Source organism: Amblyraja radiata, chromosome 6, assembly GCF_010909765.2.
Source record: "Amblyraja radiata isolate CabotCenter1 chromosome 6, sAmbRad1.1.pri, whole genome shotgun sequence".
Lineage (NCBI taxonomy): Eukaryota > Metazoa > Chordata > Chondrichthyes > Rajiformes > Rajidae > Amblyraja > Amblyraja radiata.
Genome location: NC_045961.1, coordinates 23,221,035 through 23,242,141, shown reverse-complemented (window position 1 = coordinate 23,242,141; position 21,107 = coordinate 23,221,035). Strand labels below are relative to the sequence as shown.

Sequence of the window (21,107 nt, the reverse complement as noted above, 5' to 3'; positions counted from 1 at the left end):
CAGCTCTCGATGATGGAATTTCTTACTTCTCTGGTATAACTATTTTCAAATTGTACTCAGAAAAGGACTTATTTTGTTCATTGTGTAGAGCATATCTCAAATACCCTAAAACAAGCAATAACTCAATTTTGACAAAATTGTCAGTTGATTCCTTTTGTCAAAGTAGGGCAGTACAGGTGTCAGAGGTTATGGGGAGAAGGCAGGAGAATGGGGTTAGGAGGGAGAGATAGTTCAGCCATGATTGAATGGCAGAGTAGACTTGATGGGCCGAATGGCCTAATCCTACTCCTATTCCTTTATGACCTTATGAGCATGCAAAGTAAATCTGGCAAGTGCAAGGAGTCCTGTGAAAGGGGGAAGATGGTTGTAGACCAGAATAGAGGCGATACTGTAAATTGATAGAAGGGCAGGGCAGAGGATTGGTAACTGGTGTTGTTGGAATATTTTGGTTGAGTGTGTGGGTGGGTAGATGGTGGGAATTTGACAGTGAGGGCTATGATAAGTAGTAAGGGATTTGTGATTGATGGTCAGGGAAATAGGGCAGGGAATAGTCATCAGATTGAGTGGGTGGTATCGTTTGGGAGAAGGAGCATAGATTTTTAAGGAGACGACGATGCGTGGGTGACTTTGCCAGACTGGTAGATAAGTGTTGGGTTAGGTTAGGGTATGTCAGAAAACTGGTAATAGAGGCTTTTAAATGGTATGGGGTTGCTAAGGCAAGTCCCCTTTAAGTACCAATGAAACAGGCCTCACGAACAATGTTTCTGCTTCTGCTTTGAGCAAACGTTGCATGAGAGAAAACCATCATAACAAGTTGGTTGGGACAGTGAAGTAGCAACAGCTCTGGGGAAACCGTAATACCTTGAACAGAAAGCATTGGTTAATTTTCACCTAATGTAAACCCTTAATCCCAGAGGTGTCTGTACTTCATGGATGCACTTATTAGGTGAACTACATGCTGTAAAGAACAAAGCAAGATAATAAATCTTTGGAAATCTGGCCAGAAATTACAAGGCAGTAATTCAATTAAGCATTTCTCATAATGTCATAAACTGCAAGGGCGGTTTAAGGAGAACCCAAATAAATGGATTACTGCTTAACCTTATTGCTACATATATATCAAAGGGGGACAGATTTGTAGCCTTGATTTTCCTGCCTATGTTGAATGGTGTTCCTCATTTATAAAAGCTGTATGGCAACTGCACCAAATGCAATGGAGGCAGTACATAGAAATGATAGAATAAAAATATAGGGACACATAGCTGAAGGTACAGGCACCTGCTGTATGTAATTGATTCCGCATTAGCACCAATTTCTCCCCAGCAGGGTAGTGGCATTTGTAACAAACACCATAGAAATAGATAAATAAGTGGAAAATAGATAGAAATAGATGAATATGTATTTTAAACAGTTTGCTTTAATCTTCTGTCCCTGTGACTTCTTTATTGATAAGAGGAGTTTAAAATTCAAGGCAATTTTGGTCCTTTTTATGACAGATAACATTTTAAAATTACAAACTACAGGAGGACATTCGTTCCGTTGTGGCTGTGCCAGCTCTTTTTGAAACAGCAATCCAATAAATCCCGCACTGCTGCAGTCTTCCTCTTTGCTGTTAGCTGTCCTCACATCACATACAATTATGGAAATGTGGTTTAATGAATCAAGATTGATTCCCTTGCAACTGCATTGAGTCTCACTGTGTCTTGCTAATTCTCCATGGTCTGTCTCAGGATTTGTATTTCACTTTGCCTCTCTAATTTCAACAAATCTGAACACAAAGAACATCTCTGAAACGATAGCGTTGATCTCCTGCAATGCGACTAACAGACTTAAATTCAATGTCCAACTGATCTGAAGCAAATTACATCTCCATAACAATCGGTATGTAAGGGATCAACTGGCCTGATTTGATATATATTTGTTAATTAACATGTTTCTTCTAAAATACTTTACATTGTCCCCGTGCATGGGTGAATAGTAGAATCTGGGGAGAGATGATGAGGATATAAGGACAATGGGGAAAGTTATTTAATTGAGGTAAAACAGAGTACTGTTGTTGCATTGTTCTTGGAAAATCCTCATCTGACAATTGTTTAAGGGGCAGCACATCAGAGTTCAGGACCAGCATGGTCCAATAAGGGGGGGGGGGGGGGGGGGGTGTTAAGAATGGCAAGATAAGGGAACCTTGGATGACTAAAGAGGTTATAAATTTGTAAATTTGTTCTTTAAACAAAAAGTGGTGGGTGTCTGTGACGGTGGCAGTGGTGGTAATAGTGACATTTAAGAGGGTTTTAGATGGGTACATGGATATGCCAAGAATGGAGAGATATGGATCACGTGCAGGCAGAGGAGATTAGTTTGGTATATTTGGCATGGACATTGTGAGCTTAAGGGCCTGTTCTTGTGTTGCACTGTGCCATGTTGCATGTTCTAAGGAAAATAAAATTAGATTAATGTAGTGTCACTATAAAGTGGTGGATGGTGTGTGGTGGGTGTGGGTTTGGTGGGCCAAATGGCCTGTAGCCATGCTGTATGACTTTCTGATTCTAAAAGTAAATCCTAAAATCTATTTGAATAAAGAGGACATGCAGTAAACTTTACAATCCAGAAGGTAGCACTTGAGTAAAAATGTAGCAGTTTATTAGTATTAATAAATCTGATGCCAATTAACCTTCAAACCTGTACGTTTTTGGTGTGTGGGAGGAAACCGGAGCACCTGGAGAAAACCCACATGGTCACAGGGAGAAGGTACAAAGTCCGTACATACAGCATCCATAGTCAGGATTGAACCCAGGTCTCTAGCGCTGTAAAGCAGCAACTCTACCACTGCACCATTGTGCCACCTTGATAAAATTCTTCCTAAATATCTCAGCACTTAGGCGCTCCAGCCATCTGCAGTCATGGATTCCACAGTTTCATCACTCTGATTGAAGACATTTATCTTCCTCAGTTGAAAATTGCTTGGGCTAATGCCTGAGATACCCCAGCCAGCAGAACATCCTCTCTGCACCTTGTGTGTCCAGCCATGTCAGAATTTTCAATTGCCTCAACAAGATCACCTTTCATTTTTGAAGTTTGCCTGTATATATGTCTTGAGATTGGAAGCACACGGTAATCAGGAGTCATGGGCATACACATTGTAAAGTTACATCTCAGTGAATGAACATTCCCTATTTTTGCCTCCTTTAAATTAGGTTAAGATTAGCTGAGGAATTAAGGTTGTGCTTACAATACCTTTCATCTATACAACGTCTTTGATATAGCATAATGTCCTGTGTCGTTTTACAAGAACATTATCAAACAAAAGCTGAAAGCCGCAAAAGAAGGTCTTAGGGCAGGTGGTTAAAAGCTTGCACCAACACATTAGTATTAAAGAAAATCTTAAAAGATGAGAGAAGGGTCAAGAAGAAGTTTAGAGAAGCCGTAACATTGAGCCTTGGTGGTTGAAGGCACAGTTGTCAATGGTATAGTGATTAAAGTCCAGGGCAGCCACGAATTAGAGAAGTAGAGAATTAGAAAAGTAAAGATATCTTAATTGCACAGGAGGAGATTATAGAGAATCCTGGCTTCCTGGCCTTCAGTCGAGAAGGTTGTTGGCTACAACCTTCCCCCCATCAACAAACTGTACACTGCAAGGGCCAGGAAGTGAGCTGGGTAAGATCATCTCTGACCCCTCATCCTAGCCACAAATTATTTGAAGCACTTCTCTCTGGAAGGCGACTCAGGACTGTCAATGCTGTCGCAGCCAGAACATAAAAACAGCTTTTTTCCACAAGCAGTAGCTCTACTCAACAGCCAAAAGTCTGTAGCCTCATTTTGGTCTGGTATTTTATTTCATTCTTCACGTGTTTAAATTATAATGTTTTATTTTGAATTGTTTACTGTATATCGTGTTGTTACTTGCGAGCACAGCACCAAGGCAAATTCCTTGTATGTATACATACTTGGCTAATAAAATTTATTCTATTTAAAATTTCATCACCTCAAATTGGAAAATTACCAAACATTGAATGTCAGTTAGTAAAAAACTGCACATATTAATTACATTAATCCGCCTTTTAAGTGCCAATAACTGAAAACACTCAACAGCATCAAGCCATGAATTAATCTTTGAAGTTTCACTAAGTTTGGAGAGGGGGAAGTAAAATTATCAACAAGGATGAACCTTTACGATTGTTGTGGCAGTTAAGCACCTTCTCTATAATCGGTCAATAAATTCTAAAACAGATCGCGTAAACAATGGTTCACAAAGCTACACAGAGAAATTGCCGGGTAAGAAAGCCATAAACTGCATGCCAGAGAAAATGGATACTGTAATATTGTCCAAGGTAGACACAAAGTACTGGAGTAACTCAGCGGGACAGGCAACATATCTGGAGAGAAGGAACGGGTGATGTTTCAGGTCGAGACCCTTCTTCAGACTGATGTCAGGGGAGTGGGCGGTACACAGATAAAATGTAGTCGGGGACTGTATGACTGGGAGGAGAACTGGGAAGGGGGAGGGGATGGAGAGAGAGGGAAAGCAAGGGCTACTTGAAGTTAGAGAAATAATAATGTAATAATGTCCATTGCTCAAGAACAGTCCAAAAACTCAGGGAAGCTCAGTACTTTAATATCCCAAATGGAATATTGACTGCTGTCAGTTGGGTGGACTGTTTGTGGGAGGCAAACTGTCTGCTTCCTCCAGGCTTGTTCGTCAGACATAAAGATCTCCTAACCTACCTGGAACAAGCAGCAAGACAGCTGGCATTGGCAACCTAAGGCATAATTATGCTATTTTGGGTATATTGATTGCCATAATTAGCAGAATGACCATTTCTCTGTTTGATTGGTATATTGAAAATAGCTATTGCTTTTTTTTTAGCTAATGTTAGTCTCTTCATATATGCAAACTATTCTTTGTTGCTGAATTAAGAATAAAGTGTTACATTTGTTTGACTGAAATGCTACCGTTATAGTTCTTGAAATCAAGTTGCTCACATCACTTGAATCCAGCTAATAATTCACTGGATTCATGGGGCAGACAATAATGTTTGGAAATCCCAGTACCCAAGATGACAAATGTTCCCCAGTGAAATAGGAGCAGGATATATTTCTTCAACGCGACTGGGTGACCTCGCTGATACACAACAAAATACGAAAATTGGGTAACATGGTAGAGATCTGCTGCAGTCACTTCGAACGATTCTGCAGTGAGAAAGTTAAGAGTCAATGTGATCTTAGCCTCAATGAAGAGAGAAACCCGGCACAGGAGAATGGTGAATGATCTTTCCCTAGCATTTCACATATCTCAGTGATGATAGTTTTGGAATGCCCGAGCCTGCGTTGTAGTACATTGAGGTCCAGGTTGAATGTGATGCCTCTGGGAGTAGGGTCTTTGCGGATGAGCATGTCTGAGTTGTAGACCCGAGTTCCCAATCACCATGAGTGGCCAGCTACGGCCAAAATAATGCCACCAAGCCATGGCCAATAATGGGGACTATCAATGCCACATTGGTATACATTATAAGAGTCCATCGACCCAGTGGCTGCACTTCCTATTGGTTGTAGCGTGGACTATGAATGGTACTGAGAGTTTGCAGGTGTGTCTTCAAATGTCATCAATGTCCATTTAAAAAGCCATGTACAGATGATGAAATAGTTTCCACGTGCTCTATGGCGTCAGGGATGATGCCAGGTTCGACAGTGACCACACCAACACTCACACTAGGGTGAACTAACGCGATGTGTTCTATCTACAGTGTTAAGAAAGTCCATGACCACACGGGGACGCTGGGCCTCATCGTCAGGGCACATGTATGGTGGCGCTGGCGATCTCGGGTTCTCCCAGCAGTTCAGTCCTGGTCTCGAAGGAGGGGACGTGGTAATCTCTGGCTTCTCAAGAGGAGGTGCTGGCAATCTCAGGCTTATCCTGGCGGCTCAGCTTTGGGCTTGAGGAAGACACTAGCAGTCTCAGGCTTATCCTGGCAGCTCAGTCTTTGCCTCTGCATGAGTGAAGTTCCTCACTGTCCATGGGCAGGGAGAGGCACTGACATCTCCAGCTTGCTGCGGCCATTTTCCACAATAGAGGTGCTGGCTGTCTAGTACTTCCCAGCAGCCCATTCATGACCACACAGAAGCACGGGTGGTCTCAGGTTTGTCCCAGTGGCTCAATCTTTCACAAACCTACAACGGGGGCACACACCAGTTGTACGCCTCCCTTCCTCTCTCTCTCCTGCTTCTTCTGTCACCCTCTCCCTTCTCCTCTTTGACTGGAATGCCCGAGTAGGCTAGAGAGGTTCAGGTGGGCAATCTGATGTCTGTTAATTGCACCCGGCTGTCAGCTAGTGATGGAGATCAGAGTGGCCTTCAAGGCAGGGGGTGCTGTCACCGCTCCTAGATTGTCTAAGCTTGAAGCAAAACAATCATTGGGCCCTCTTCTAGCGTCAGGAAACATCCAATCTCTGACCAGCCTGCAGAGTTACTCCAGCAACTTGTGTCCTTTTGTGTATTAACTTGCATCTGCAGTTCTTTGTTTCTACTACTTACACAATGATACTCTATTACCCTGTAATCTCTTACTTGGTTATAGCAGACAATCAGCAAAAATGGACACCACCAACACCTGCCCCCTGACCCACGGTCCGTTATAACAAGGGTTTACTGTACAAGCAATACTGTTGTGGGGGGAGAGAAAGAGGACTACTACGTCTACACAGGTGAAACAATGAGTTGGGGAATGGGCAGAGTGGGGCAGATGCACGGCAATCCCAGGAGACTAATGGATATTTGTTATTCGATATCACACACGATGGTGGACAAGATTTAAGTTGGTATTTCATTATCTCTGAGATCCGCATTAAGGGCCTGTCCCACTTAGGCGACTTTTTCGGCGAGTGCAGGAGACTCTGCACTTGCCACACGATCGCCACATGTTCGCTGGTGGACTCTGGTGAGTCTCCTTCATGGTCGCAAGGAGTTCCCGCATTCTGGGAACTAGTCGCGGCCTCAGTATGGTCACCGCAAATTTTTCAACACGATGAAAATATTTCCGCGACCATAAATTGGTCGCCATGGAGAAAATCGATAATCCTGTAGTCGTAGGTGCAGTTGTAGTGGGGTCGCCATGTAGTTACGGGTAGTCGAGGTAGTCGTAGGTAGTTTTAGTTAATCGCCATTGCTGACCGGACATTTTCATTGGCTCATTGGGGGAAAAAAAACGTAAGCACGAGTTTTCAGAACCAAGGATAACCGACCGGTAATGTTAAATGCCCACCGAACTTCACAGCTGTTTATCTCTGGCTTATTAAAAGACTGTCTGACTTCTTTAAAGTGTCTCCACTCCTTTTCCCCCATCACCACTCCCCCCCCCTCCCCCCTCTTTTAAAGGACTTACCGTGCAGTACTAGCCGTCTTAACCTTCCTGTTCATCACGGTGTGTTTGTATCACCTTGGCTTTGTACCATGTGAATTTCAGACAGCGCTCCCCCGTTTTCCCTGGCCAACGTCTTTGCGATGTGTGTGTGTGTGTGTGTGTTCACTCTGACAGTCGCTGTTCCAGTTCCCGGTTTTTCAGGCCAGTCGCCGGTAGTCTGCTGAAAAATCGCCTAAGTGGGACAGGCCCTTTATGAGAATTAAATTAGGTTACCCTGAGAATTTCCCTTGACAGATGCTACAGGACAACATTGTTTAAATTCTATTGCAGTGATCCTACATAAGTGTTGCACAGACAATAACATCATGCTATGTGGTCAGATGAGTTGTTAGTGTGGATGGGCTGTTCACTGCAAGGCTGGCCTACCATATTTTCTATATTAAGCAAAATGGCCTAGAAATAGTCATCATAATGTTTTGCAATCAATTTTTATTTATGTAACAGTGGCAGATTTCTACATCAGTGTGTGGCCAGGAGCAATGTGTGCTCCTTGAAAATCAATGATAATGAAATAAAAATATGGAAATGGAAACATGTTGAGTAACTGTTTCAGACTGGAATTTGAAATAGGGAAAGATGATAGAATTCCAGGTAATCTAAGGAAGCTAACTAACATTGGATTATGTTCAAAGGTTCGAAGGTCTGTTTATTGTCACGTGTACCAATTAAGGTACAGTGAAACTCGAATTACCAGGATTAGGGGAAATATTTCACCAAAATAATAGCAACTGAATAAAGATTGACAGGTGAGAACAACATCAAGATCAAATAATTTGCACTGCAGAGTGCTGAAATAAGTAGGTGGAAATACTGCATGTGGCCTGACATAATCATCCAAAGCTCTTTTGTTTCAGAAACACTTAATTAAGATTGCAAAATTACATAAATTATTTCACTGATAAAAGAAGTTAAAACAATCCTGGAAACCACAGGATTGTTCCTTGGGGATAACTGGTTGTAGAAATGTTTTTGTGTAGTGTAACAATGTTGTGCATGATACAAAAACATTTAATCAAAGTTGTAATTAGTTGTTGTGAGGGGATACTTAAAGGCCTGTCCCACCTGCCCGGCTCGGCCTGCGGACTCGGGAGCTGCGGACACGGGAGCTGCGGACTCGGGAGCTCGGGAGCTGCGGACTCGGGGGCTGCTGACTCCGGCTGCGGGAGACGGCTGATCAGGAGGTCCGGGCCGCTGAGGAGGAGGATGTTCACCGTCGGGGTTCGGCGTCGGCGTTCCACCAGCCCGGCATGAGGGCCTGAACATCGGGCCACCTGGGGCGGCGACTGCGGGTGCTAGGAAAGCCTCGACCACGAGTGAACATCTGGGAAGAACGGAGGGGAGGCTGGCTGGACTATGGTGCCTTCCTCACCTTGGTGCCATTGTGTTATGTTGTGTCGTGGACTTTCACTGTTTGTGCTTTTTTTTTTAAATTCCATTTTATTTTTAATATGTTTTATTATTTATTATTATTTATTTATTTTTATTTTTATGATACTGCCTGTAAGGGAAATTCATTTCGTTGTCTCTAACTGAGACAATGACAATAAATTTGAATACAATACAATTTGAATACAATACAATACAATACACTTGGACGACCTAATCCACGATTTTCGAAGACCCTAGACGAGTTGAAAAAAATGTCAAGGTCGTGTTGACTCGCCAAATTAACAGACCTCCTACGACTATGTCTACGACCTTCTATGACCCCCCTCGACCTCAGTCTTTCACACCTAAGACCAACTATGACTAGCTACGAGTGGAAAATGATCACATGATAAAATGATGTCATGTTTGCATTTTTTTCTCGGGCCAGTTACCGACCTACGACTACCCACGACTATCTACGACTACCATCACGACCTACCTACAAGTAAAAAGTATCTTTTTTTTCCATGCCAACCTTTTTTTTACTCGTGGACATTTTTTATCAGGCTGGAAAAAATGCCGCGACCTACTTCAGGCCACCAGTACGCGGAGACCACTCACGAACATGAGGAAGAGTTACGAAGACCTCCTACGACCTCGTGGCGACCATGCTGCGAGTTTGGGACAGTGGGACAAGGGCTTTACTAGACAAGTCCTTCTAGTGCGTGACCTGCTTAAACACTGAGCCCTGTGACAAAAAAAAATCACATGCAATCCATGCACTTAGGTCAAGGTTAATAGTGCATATGTTGGGTGCATATGTTGGGTGCATGTGGTAGAGGTGTTCACAAGATAGGTGAAGATTGCTTCTGTGCGATATATAGGACCCACCATTACTTGATCTACAGCAGTAGAGTCACGCACATAGATCGTCCTATGGATTAAACCTTTGGACCCCATATTAGAGGACAGGGCCGGCCTTAGGAAGTGCGGGGCCCAATTGGGAACAATTTTGGTGATCCCCAGGTTCCCACCCAAGATCAGTAGCTTTATAGAATTATCCATTATAGACTTTATATCTCTATGGTAGAATGGAAAGTAATCAAAATGTGCGCTTAAAAAGTGCATGCGACTTAATGGACCAAACAGATCTAAGCTACATTTTAATATAAAATTGCATACATGTAAGCCTACAAGTAACAAACAAAATGTGTAGATCACCTCTGAAAAGTACATGGTTACAATACCACTTGTTTTAGTGACTGAAATGAAAAAAAAGAAATGTAATTAAATAGATCCTGGAAAAGCAATAACCATTGGTGAAAAAACAGTCCAGGCATTACATTTTGGGCTTCAGCCTCATCCTACTCTTTGGGCTTCTACCCCATCCTAACTTAGTTGTGTGTGTTAGTTGTCTGTGCGTGATGTGTGAGTGTTAGTTGCCTGTGCGTTATGTGTGTGTGGGAGGGAAGGAGAGAAGGGAGGGTGGGAGAGAAGGAGGGGGGTGGGAGGGAGAGAAGGGAGAGAGGGAGGAAGAGAAGGGAGAGAAGGGAGGGAGGATGAGGGAGGGAGAGAAGGGGAGAAGGACGGGAGGGAAGTAGAGAAATGGGGGAGGAAAGGAGAGAAAGAAGGATGGAGCGAATGAGAGAAGGGAAAAGAGAGAGGAAGGAGGGAGGGAAGGAGAGAAGGGAGGGAGAGGGCCGGCGGCGGGAGCGGATGCCGGGGTCCGGGTGGACGGGTGTGAGCTGAGGCCGATGTTTGTAAACGTTGCTCCAACCCCCGGCCCGGCCCGGCCCGGCCGTCCGTGTATTGTTCACCGCGTCTCCCCTGGGAGAGAGAGGGGTGGAGCCGGGGCTGTGTGCTTGAAGCATGGCGACTGGAGGGGCGGGAGCGCTGCCGTGAGCGAACGACCCACCTCCCTCTCTCCTCCTTTTCCATTCCCCCTCACACCCCCCTCCCCGTCTACCCCTTTCTTCCCCCTCTACTCTCTCTCCCCCCTCCACCCGGGGTAGATTTACCCGAGCCGAGAGTTGATTACTCTGGCGCGGGGCCCCCTTACTCGCGGGCCCAATTGGGAGCAATTGGTCCAATCGGCTTAAGGCCGGCCCTGTCAGAGGAAGGAGGTGCTGGTATTGGAGAGGATCCAGAGGAGGTTTATGAGAATAATCTCAGGGATGATTGGGTTAATGTACAAGGAGCATTTGATAACTCTAGGCCTGCACTCACTGTAGTTTAGAAGGATGTAAACTTCTAAACTTTACATGGAGAGGATGTTTCTAGTAGTGGGGGAGTCCAGGACCAGAGGGGACAACATCAGAATAAAACAACATACCTTCGGTGCTAGCTCAAAGGGCCGAATGGCCTCCTCTTGCACCTATTTTCTATGTTTCTATTTTCTATGTTTCTGAATGGACATGAGGAGGAATTTCTTTAGCCAGAGAGTGTGGAATTCATTGCCACTGATGATTGTGGAGGTCAAGTCAATGGGTATTTTAAAGCGGAGATTGAGGTTCTTGATTAGTAATGGGCCTGTCCTACTTGGCGATTAGTAATGGGCCTGTCCCACTTGGCGATTAGGCAACTGCTGCCGAATGTCACAGTCGTAGCAGGTCGCCGAAAAACCCACGACAGCACCTATGTCAAGCTATGCTCATTGGCGTCAAACCCACGTTGATGAAAAATTTTCAACATGTTGAAAATTTAGCGGCAACCAGAAAGACGCTACATGTGCGACTGAGGAAACTATTCCCGGCGACCACTGGCGAATATGTGGTGACAAACTGGTCGCCTGTGGTTGCCTAAAAAATTGCCAAAGTGGGACAGGCCCATCAGGGTGTTGAAGATTACAGGGAGAAGACAAGAGAATGGGATTCAGAGGGAAAAATAGATTAGCCATGATCGAATGGTAGAACTGACTCGATGGGCCCAATGGCCTAATTCTGCTTCAAAGTCTTATGATACTTACTCTGTGGTTCCACTGCACCTTGCTCACTATGAATGTGCATTAGATTTCTTTGGATCACCCTGGCTCTCTTCCTGGGGTTTCCCTAAACTGCACCATCCTGATATGCAATCTGTGACATTATTGTTTAGTTTTGCTACATTGTTACACAATGGTGAAACACAGGATGTGAGGTAGGAAATGTAAAGCAAGGCCTGACATCACCCACACTAACCTGCTAACTTGCATGAACATGTTGAGGTATGGAACAATTTCTCACTCCCAAGTTTATTATTTAGGATAATGTGCGTGGACATGTTCATATTATAGATATCAAACATGAATTAAGGGTAGGTCATGCCTGAAGAAATTGAATTCATTTCTTAAAGTAATGACAGAAGCAGTGGAGCTTCAAAGATACTTGGGTATCCTAGTAAACAGACAATTAAAAAGTGACTGCCAGATGAAGAAATTATCAAAAATGAGAATAGAATGCTGGATGGATATAAAAGCCAGCAGTCTGTTGTCTTCTGTCTAAATGTAAGGGTCCAGAACACAAGTTTTCTGCAATTGTAGTGAGACCACAATTGAATGCCAGTGAACAGATGTGACCACCACATGTGAGTAAGGATAGAGTTTGTAACAGGATGTTAGGACTTCAAGGGTTAAATTCCAAAAAGGGAATATAGAGGTGCATTCTGTAAAATTTACAAGGGTGTTTAGTTTGAAGTGTTCAAGTTGTATGTGACAAGTGATAGGGCAGGAAGATACCAATTATTCAGGCACCTTGAAACAGAATGCATAATCAAAATGGTTATTCATTCAGGATTATATTTTGCTCTGAACCATAGATGCACATAAATGGACAGTACTGTAACAAACCCCTAATGGAATACTACATTGCCTCTGCACACTAAAACCAAAGAAAGATTTCTGGATATGCTTGTGTTTTATTCATCAAACAACTCGTAATTCACTTACTAGTAACAGAGAGAAGATGCCGTATAAGTGTTAACTTATAGCCAACACCAGTTATAGGTGATTCATTATGAAAGATAATTGCACCTTAACGAGGTGCAAAATACTCACTGAACAGCTGCTTCTGCCCAAAACAGCTGGCACACATAACTTGCAGGAAGCAGTGGCTTCGTAATTTACAATAATTGTGATGGAAATTATTTGAAGAATTTGCTGGAATTGAACAATTTCCCAATTTAAAGGCAGAAGTTCAAGTCGGGGGGGGGGGGATTATAATAATTATTTCACTCTTTTCGACTAAATGCTGAAATGGAGGAGTTTGTACTGAATGAACAAGCCCCACTATGCAAGAAATTCTGATTGCAGAAGGGAATTTATCAGGAAAGCTGATTCTTGGTATTTTTCAACAAGGCGTGTGCCCAAGTTCTATTCCAGAGATGAATGCATCACTTGGGAGCAACATCCCATTGCAGTAAGAAGGAGAGATGCACTGATGCACATCCCATTATTCAGATCACATGTTAAGCAGTGGCTCTACTTGCCTTCTCAAAAACATGTCAATGATAGTATGTACTATTTTCAAGCAGAGAGCAGTTGAACTACTATCTAACTCTTGGGTGGCCCTCGGACTATTCTTGATCGGACTTTGCTGGCATTACCTTGCACTAAATGTTATTCCCTTGTCATGTATCTGCACTGTAAATGACTTGATTGCAATCATGTATTGACTTTCTGCTGACTGGATAGCAAGCAACAAAAGCTTTTCACTGTACCTCGGTACACGTGACAATATACTAAACTGATGCACAGTGCATGTCATATTTAGTGCCTGTCATGTCTCAAAATATGCAGGTACCTGATACCAAAATTATATTTTCTGGAATAAAACCATTTAATATACACATGTATAAATTATATTATCCACTCCCAGTCCTGCCGTGTTCCACAGATTAACCAGCCACTTATTAAAATTGTTTCCACACATTAGATTTGAAACTGCCTCTCATCCTGCGCATGCTGTGTCCTCTGGACAAGATGAAACAGCTTGTCATTGTTTATGTCATGCCGTGCATCTAGAATCCTAAAAACAGCAATCATTCCACCTCCAAACCTGCTTATCCCATGCCCAATTTACATAATCATATTACTTAGAAGGAACCATCTGCCTAACAACGATGCTGCTTAAAATATACACTATAATGGTTACAAGAAATAAAATGAAACTATTAAATGCACTGATAAATTAATCACATCTATTTGAATTTTGCATATTTTTATCATTTCCCATTAGATTACTTGTATTTCATGTATCAGTAAACATATATCGATTTTTGCCTCTTGCATATTTACAATTTCTGGAATTGGGAAATGGATCATAAATTACTTTGATCTGAATTTCCTATTTTGTTTAATCTTCCATTGTCTATTATCTTTTGAAGCCAAACCTTGACCTGATTATATCTCATCTCGATTCGCTTTTCACAGTTGCTGTGTAACTTGCTGAATGTTTCCATATTAGTAATTTCAGGATAGCCATTTCATCTATTTTCCCTGTGCGAAGCATCGGCTCATGTATACTTTGCTCAGTCAACCGAATGCCCCTTGTTTGTGAATACATTTTGGATGGCATCAAATATGTGTTCAATGATTCAATACTTCCAAATCAAAGTCCTTTATATTTTAACCATGAAACGGTTGACTCGTCTGCAAACTGTAAATGGAGGTTCTGATAAAAATCAGTTTCCAATCAGTTTCCTATCAATATCTTGTTGGCATTTGACTTTCTGCAAATAATCTTTTTTGGGATTGTCCTAATACTCTCCGGGTTTTTAGAGCAGTTGTAAATGTTTCAGACTTTATGACAAGCTGTCAGCCCTCTGTCATTTCTTCTTTATTGCGTGCAGTGGATCTCCCATGCAACCATCTGAGCTGGAAATGGTGAATCTTTGATCTTCATCAGTGATCCCCGCACACTAACACTATCCTACACACACTAGGGACAATTGACATTTATATTAAGTCAATTAACCTGCACATCGGTACATAGAAACATAGAAATTAGGTGCAGGAGTAGGCCATTCGGCCCTTCGAGCCTGCACCGCCATTCAATATGATCATGGCTGATCATCCAACTCAGTATCCCGTACCTGCCTTCTCTCCATACCCTCTGATCCCCTTAGCCACAAGGGCCACATCTAACTCCCTCTTAAATATAGCCAATGAACTGGCCTCGACTACCCTCTGTGGCAGAGAGTTCCAGAGATTCACCACTCTCTGTGTGAAAAAAGTTCTTCTCATCTCGGTTTTAAAGGATTTCCCCCTTATCCTTAAGCTGTGACCCCTTGTCCTGGACTTCCCAAACATCGGGAGCAATCTTCCTGCATCTAGCCTGTCCAACCCCTTAAGGATTTTGTAAGTTTCTATAAGATCCCCTCTCAATCTCCTAAATTCTAGAGAGTATAAACCAAGTCTATCCAGTCTTTCTTCATAAGACAGTCCTGACATCCCAGGAATCAGTCTGGTGAACCTTCTCTGCACTCCCTCTATGGCAATAATGTCCTTCCTCAGATTTGGAGACCAAAACTGTACGCAATACTCCAGGTGTGGTCTCACCAAGACCCTGTACAACTGTAGTAGAACCTCCCTGCTCCTATACTCAAATCCTTTTGCTATGAAAGCTAACATACCATTCGCTTTCTTCACTGCTTGCTGCACCTGCATGCCCACTTTCAATGACTGGTGTACCATGACACCCAGGTCTCGCTGCATCTCCCCTTTTCCTAGTCGGCCACCATTTAGATAATAGTCTGCTTTCCTGTTTTTGCCACCTAAATGGATAACCTCACATTTATCCACATTATACTGCATCTGCCAAACATTTGCCCACTCACCCAGCCTATCCAAGTCACCTTGCAGTCTCCTAGCATCCTCCTCACAGCTAACACTGCCCCCCAGCTTAGTGTCATCCGCAAACTTGGAGATATTGCCTTCAATTCACTCATCCAGATCATTAATATATATTGTAAATAGCTGGGGTCCCAGCACTGAGCCTTGCGGTACCCCACTAGTCACTGCCTGCCATTGTGAAAAGGACCCGTTTACTCCTACTCTTTGGAGTGTGGGCAGAAGGCTGTGGAGACCAAGTCAGTGGATATATTTAAGGCAAAGATATATTTAAGGCATAGATAGATAGATAGATTCTTCATTAGTACATGTGTCAGAGTTTATGGGGAGAAGGCAGGAAAATGGGGTTAGGAGGGAGAGATAGATCAGCCATGATTGAATGGCGATGTAGACTTGATGGGCCGGATGACCTAATTCTACTTATATCTCTTATGATCTGTTATGAAATTGCTGGAGTAACTCAGCGGGACAGGCAGCATCTCTGGATAGAAGGAATGGGTGATGTTTCGGATTGAGACGCTTCTTCAGACATTTTTAGAGACTTTATCGTGAGAAGACTTTGACCAGGATACCGAGTTGGATGATCAGCCATGATCATATTGAATGGCGGTACAGGCTCGAAGGGCCGAATGGCCTACTCCTGCACCTATTTTCTATGACCATTAGAATGTTGACCCATTAATACCAATTGACACCTTCACAACACAGTCGGTCAAATCTGCCTAAATGTCAAGAGTCATAACTCTCATGTTGCCTCTGGAATTGAGCTTTCTGACTAACTTTGGGTAAAGTTGTGTTGAGATCTGGAACTGTGTGATTCTGATAAAACCCAAACTGGCTGTTGGTGTGGTTTGATTGCATTGTCGACGTCACTGCCCATCAATCTGCCAATGACTGCTGGCAGAGTAATTAGCCAGACTGTATGTGTCTTGCTTTGTATGATCAGGACATGCCTGGGCAATTTTCCACTTTGGCAGATGGATGTCATTGCTGTAACTGCACTGCAACAGCTTGGCTAATTCTGAAGACCAGGTGTTTAGTACAACACCAGCATGTTATGTGATTCCATTGACTTTGCAATATCCAGTGTTCTTAACTATTTTTCAATATTGCATAGAGTGAAATGAATTGGCTGAAGACTGGATATCAGCATCTCTGATATTGGAAGTCTCAGGAGGAAGTTGAGATTGATCACCTATTTAGCACTTCTGGCTGAACATGGTTGTGAATACATCAGTTTTATCTTTAGCAGCCACCTGCTGAGCCTGGTATTACCATCATAGAGTCATCCATCACAGAAATAGGCCCTTCAGCCCAGCTTATCCTTGCTGACCAATGCCCCATTCAAGATAGTCCCACGTTCCCATGCCTGACCCCTATCCCATGCCTGACCCCTATCCCTCTAAATCATTGCGTCCATGTACCTGTCCAAATGTCTTTTAAATGTGTTTTCAAGAGAGAGTTAGATTTAGGTCTTAGGGCTAAAGGAATCAAGGAATATGGGGAATGAAAAGGAACAGGGTACTGGTTCTGGATGATCAGCCATGATCATATTGAATGGCGGGTGCTGGCTCAAATGGCCAAATGGCCTACTCCTGCACCTATTTTCCATGTTTCTAAATGTTGTTATTGTACCAGCCTCAACTACTTCATCTGGCAGCTTGTTCCATATACCCACCATACTCTTTTCTATAGAAGCGGCCTCTCAGGTTCATATTAAATCTTTTCCCTTTCACCTTAAATGTATGCCCTCTAGTTCTTGATTTCCCTCCCCTGAGAGAAAGACTCATTCACCATATCTATTCCTCATGATTTTATACACCTCCATACGATCATCCCTCAGCCGTTCCAAGGAATAAAGTCCTAGCCTGCCCAACCTCTCCCCATAAACTAGGCCTTTGAGTCCTGGCAACATCCTCATAAATCGTCTCTGCACTCTCTCCAGCTTAATAGCATCTTTCCGATTGTCGGGAGACCAAAACTGAACACAATACACCAAAGGTGGCCTTAGCAAAGTATCGTAGAGCTGTAACATATTGTCCCACCTTCTATAGTAATGAAGGCCAACATGCCAAAAGCCTTTTTTATCAATCTATCTAGATGCAGTGCCACATTCAGGGAACTATGTATTCCTAGATCCCTTTGTTCTACAACACTCCCCTCGGCCCAACTGTTCATAATGAAGGTTCTACTCCGGTTTGACTTCACAAAATGCAATTCCTCACACTTACCTGAATTGAACTCCATTTGCCACTTCTCACCCGCTTGCCCAGTTAATCACGTAAGCCCAGTGCTAACGTGGATATCGGAGAAGCAGCAATCAAAGAGAAGCAGGGAGAAGAGCTTATTGGCTGAAACCCGTGGGAAAGATGTCAGAGGGGAAAAACAGTTTAAAACTGAGGAATTTGATTTGTAAATTGGCAAATCAGGCAATTTATCAGCCAATACAAGCAAGGCTGCTCTAGGGGAGTGGCAGTGACCTTGTGAGGGATGTGCCTCGTGAGTAAAGTGTGAGTCTTCGGCTCGAGAGTCGTCGGAGAGGAGACTACGCAAAAAGCTGGAGAGGACGGGACGTGGTGAACACATGAAGGGTAAGATGAGGCAGCGTGATGCTTGCCGAATGTGGGAGGCCAGGGACACGGATGGAGCCTCTGGCTGCTACAACTATGGCCAGTGCGTCTAGGTTCAGCTCCTGAAGGACGGTTTTGGGGCACTGGAGAAGCAGCTGGATGACCTCAGTGCCATCTGGGAAAACGAGAGTTTCCTGGACAGGATTTACAGTGAGGTGGTCACGCCGAGGATACAGGAAGAATGAAGGTGTGTGACTGAGAGAAATGGTGGTAACCGTGGAGTGCAAGAGACCCAGGCAGCTGTGCCTAATGAAAACAGGTACACACTCTTGGGAACTGTCGGGGGAGATGATGCTTCCAGTCCGAGCGGTGGACAGGTCGGTGGCTCCAATCCTAGAGATGGCACTCGTCTGGCGAGACTGATGTTGGGCAGAGCCCTAGTGGTGGGTGACTCCATTGTCTGACGTGCGGACTGGAGATTCTGTGGAGAAAGGCGAGATGCGAGGATGGTCCGTTGCCTCCCTGGTGCCAGGGTTCAAGATGTCATGAACCGGATTTAGAACATCCTCGAGAGGGAAGGTGAACAGCCGGCAGTAGATGTGCACGTGGGCACAAACGACATCGGGAAAAAGGGGAAGCAGGTTCTGCAACGTGAGTTCAGAGAGTTAGGAAGAAGACTAAAAAGCAGGACTTCTAGGGTTGTTATTTCTGGATTGCTTCCAGTACCTTGTGCTAGTGAGGACAGGAACAGGGAGATAGGGGATCTGAATGTGTGGCTGAGGGGCTGGTGCAGGGAGCAAGGATTTAGATTTATAGACCACTGGGATCTCTTCTGGGGTAGGGGTGACCTGTACAAAAGGGACGGGTTACACCTTAACTCGAGGGGGACCGATGTTCTAGCAGGCAGGTTTGCTAGGGCTACACGTGTGGGTTTAAACAAAATAGTGGGGGGTGGGGAGGGATTGACAAATTGGGAGTATAAAGATGGAGTTGAAGGGGAAGTGAGTACAGGAAAAGTTACAAAAGACTCCCGAATTAACGGGAAGGAAAGTTAGAGAAGGGATAAGAAGGGCCAATTGCAAGAGGGGAGGTGAATACCGAAGTCAAAGTGTTGTATATGAATGCGCGAAGTATAAGAAATAAAGTGGATGAGCTTGAGGCTCAATCAAAAATTGGCAAGTATGATGTTGTGGGAATTACAGAGACATGGCTGCAAGAGGGCCAGGGCTGGGGACTGAATATTCAAGGGTAAACCTCCTATCGAAAAGACGGACGGGTGGGCAGAGGGGGTGGGGTAGCTCTGTTGGTGAGGAATTAAATTCAGTCCCTTGCAAGGGGTGACATTGAAACAGGAGATGTGGAGTCGGTATGGATAGAACGTGTAAGGGTAAAAAGACCCTAATGGGATTTATCTACCGGCCCCCAAACAGTAGCCTGGATATAGGGTGCAAGTTGAATCAGGAATTAAAATTGGCATGTAGTAAAGGTAATGCTACGGTTGTTATGGGAGATTTCAACATGCAGACAGACTGGGAAAATCAGGTTGGTACTGGACCCCAAGAAAGGGAGTTTGTGGAGTGCCTCCCTGATGGATTCTTAGAGCAGCTTGTATTGGAGCCTACCAGGAAGAAGGCAATTCTGGATTTAGTATTATGTAATGAACTGGATTTTATAAAGGAACTTGAGGTTAAGGAGCCATTAGGATGTAGTGACCATAATATGGTTGTTTAATCTTCAATTGGAGAGGGAGAAGGGTAAATCGGAGGTGTCAGTGTTACAGTTGAATAATGGGGACTATGGAGCCATGAGCTGGCCAAAGTTGACTGGAAAGATACACTTGCAGGGATGACAGTGGAACACCAATGACAGGTATTTCTGGGAATAATACAGAAGGTGCGGGATCAGTTCATTCCAAAGAGGAAGAAATATTCCAAGGGGTGTAAGGCGCGACCATGGCTGACAAGGGACGTCAGGATAGGTATAAAAATAAAAGAGAAGTATAACGTAGCAAAGATGAGCAGGAAGCAAGAGGATTGTGTCTATGTTTCTATGATTGGGTAATGTTTAAAGAGCAACAGAAGATAACTAAAAAGGCAATACGTGGAGAAAAGGTGATGTATGAAGGTAAGCAAGCCAAGAATATAAAGGAGGATAGTATAAGCTTCTTTAGATATGTGAAGAGGAAACAATTAGTTAAGACAAGTTGGATCCTTGAAGACTGAAAAAGGTGAATTTATTATAGGGAACAGGGAAATGGCAGATGAGTTGAACAGGTACTTCAACAGGTGTTTAAGAAGGAACTGCAGATGCTGGAAAATCGAAGGTACACAAAAAGGCTGGAGAAACTCAGCGGGTGCAGCAGCATCTATGGAGCGAAGGAAATAGACAATGTTTCAGGCCAAAACCCTTCTTCAGACAGGTCCGTCTTCACTAAGGAGGACACAAACTTCCTGATATACTAGTGGCCGGAGGATCTGGGGTGACAGAGGAACTGAAGGAAATCCACATTAGGCAGGAAATGGTGTTGGGTAGACTGATGGGACTGAAGGCTGATAAATCCTCAGGGCCTGATGTTCTGCATCCCAGGGTACTGAAGGAAGTGGCCCTAGAAGTCGTGGATGCATTGGTAATAATTTTCCAATGTTCTATAGATTCAGGATTAGTTCCTGTGGATTGGAGGGTAGCTAATGTTATCCCACTTTTTAAGAAAGACTGGAGAGAGAAAACAGGTAATTATTAACCAGTTAGCCTGACATCAGTGGTGGGGAAGATGCTGGAGTCAATTATGAAAGATAACGGCACATTTGGATAGCAGTAACAGGATCGGTCTGAGAGCATGGATTTACGAAGGGGAAATCATGCGTGACTAATCTTCTGGAATTTTTGGAGGATGTAACTAGGAAAATGGACAAGGGAGAGCCAGTGGATGTAG

At 43.7% G+C, this 21,107-nt stretch overlaps 1 protein-coding gene and 1 long non-coding RNA gene across 3 annotated transcripts in view; one reads left to right on the top strand and one right to left on the bottom strand.

Annotated features, from left to right (window-relative positions):
* pcdh17 (protocadherin 17) overlaps window positions 1-21,107 on the bottom strand; it is a 140,188-nt gene that overhangs the window by 8,719 nt on the left and 110,362 nt on the right. The gene's annotated exons all lie outside the window — the stretch shown is intronic.
* LOC116974142 lies at window positions 79-21,021 on the top strand. Its single transcript, XR_004412291.1, has 4 exons — window positions 79-170; window positions 418-422; window positions 9,461-9,469; window positions 21,011-21,021. It is a non-coding gene; the product is annotated as an uncharacterized LOC116974142 (long non-coding RNA).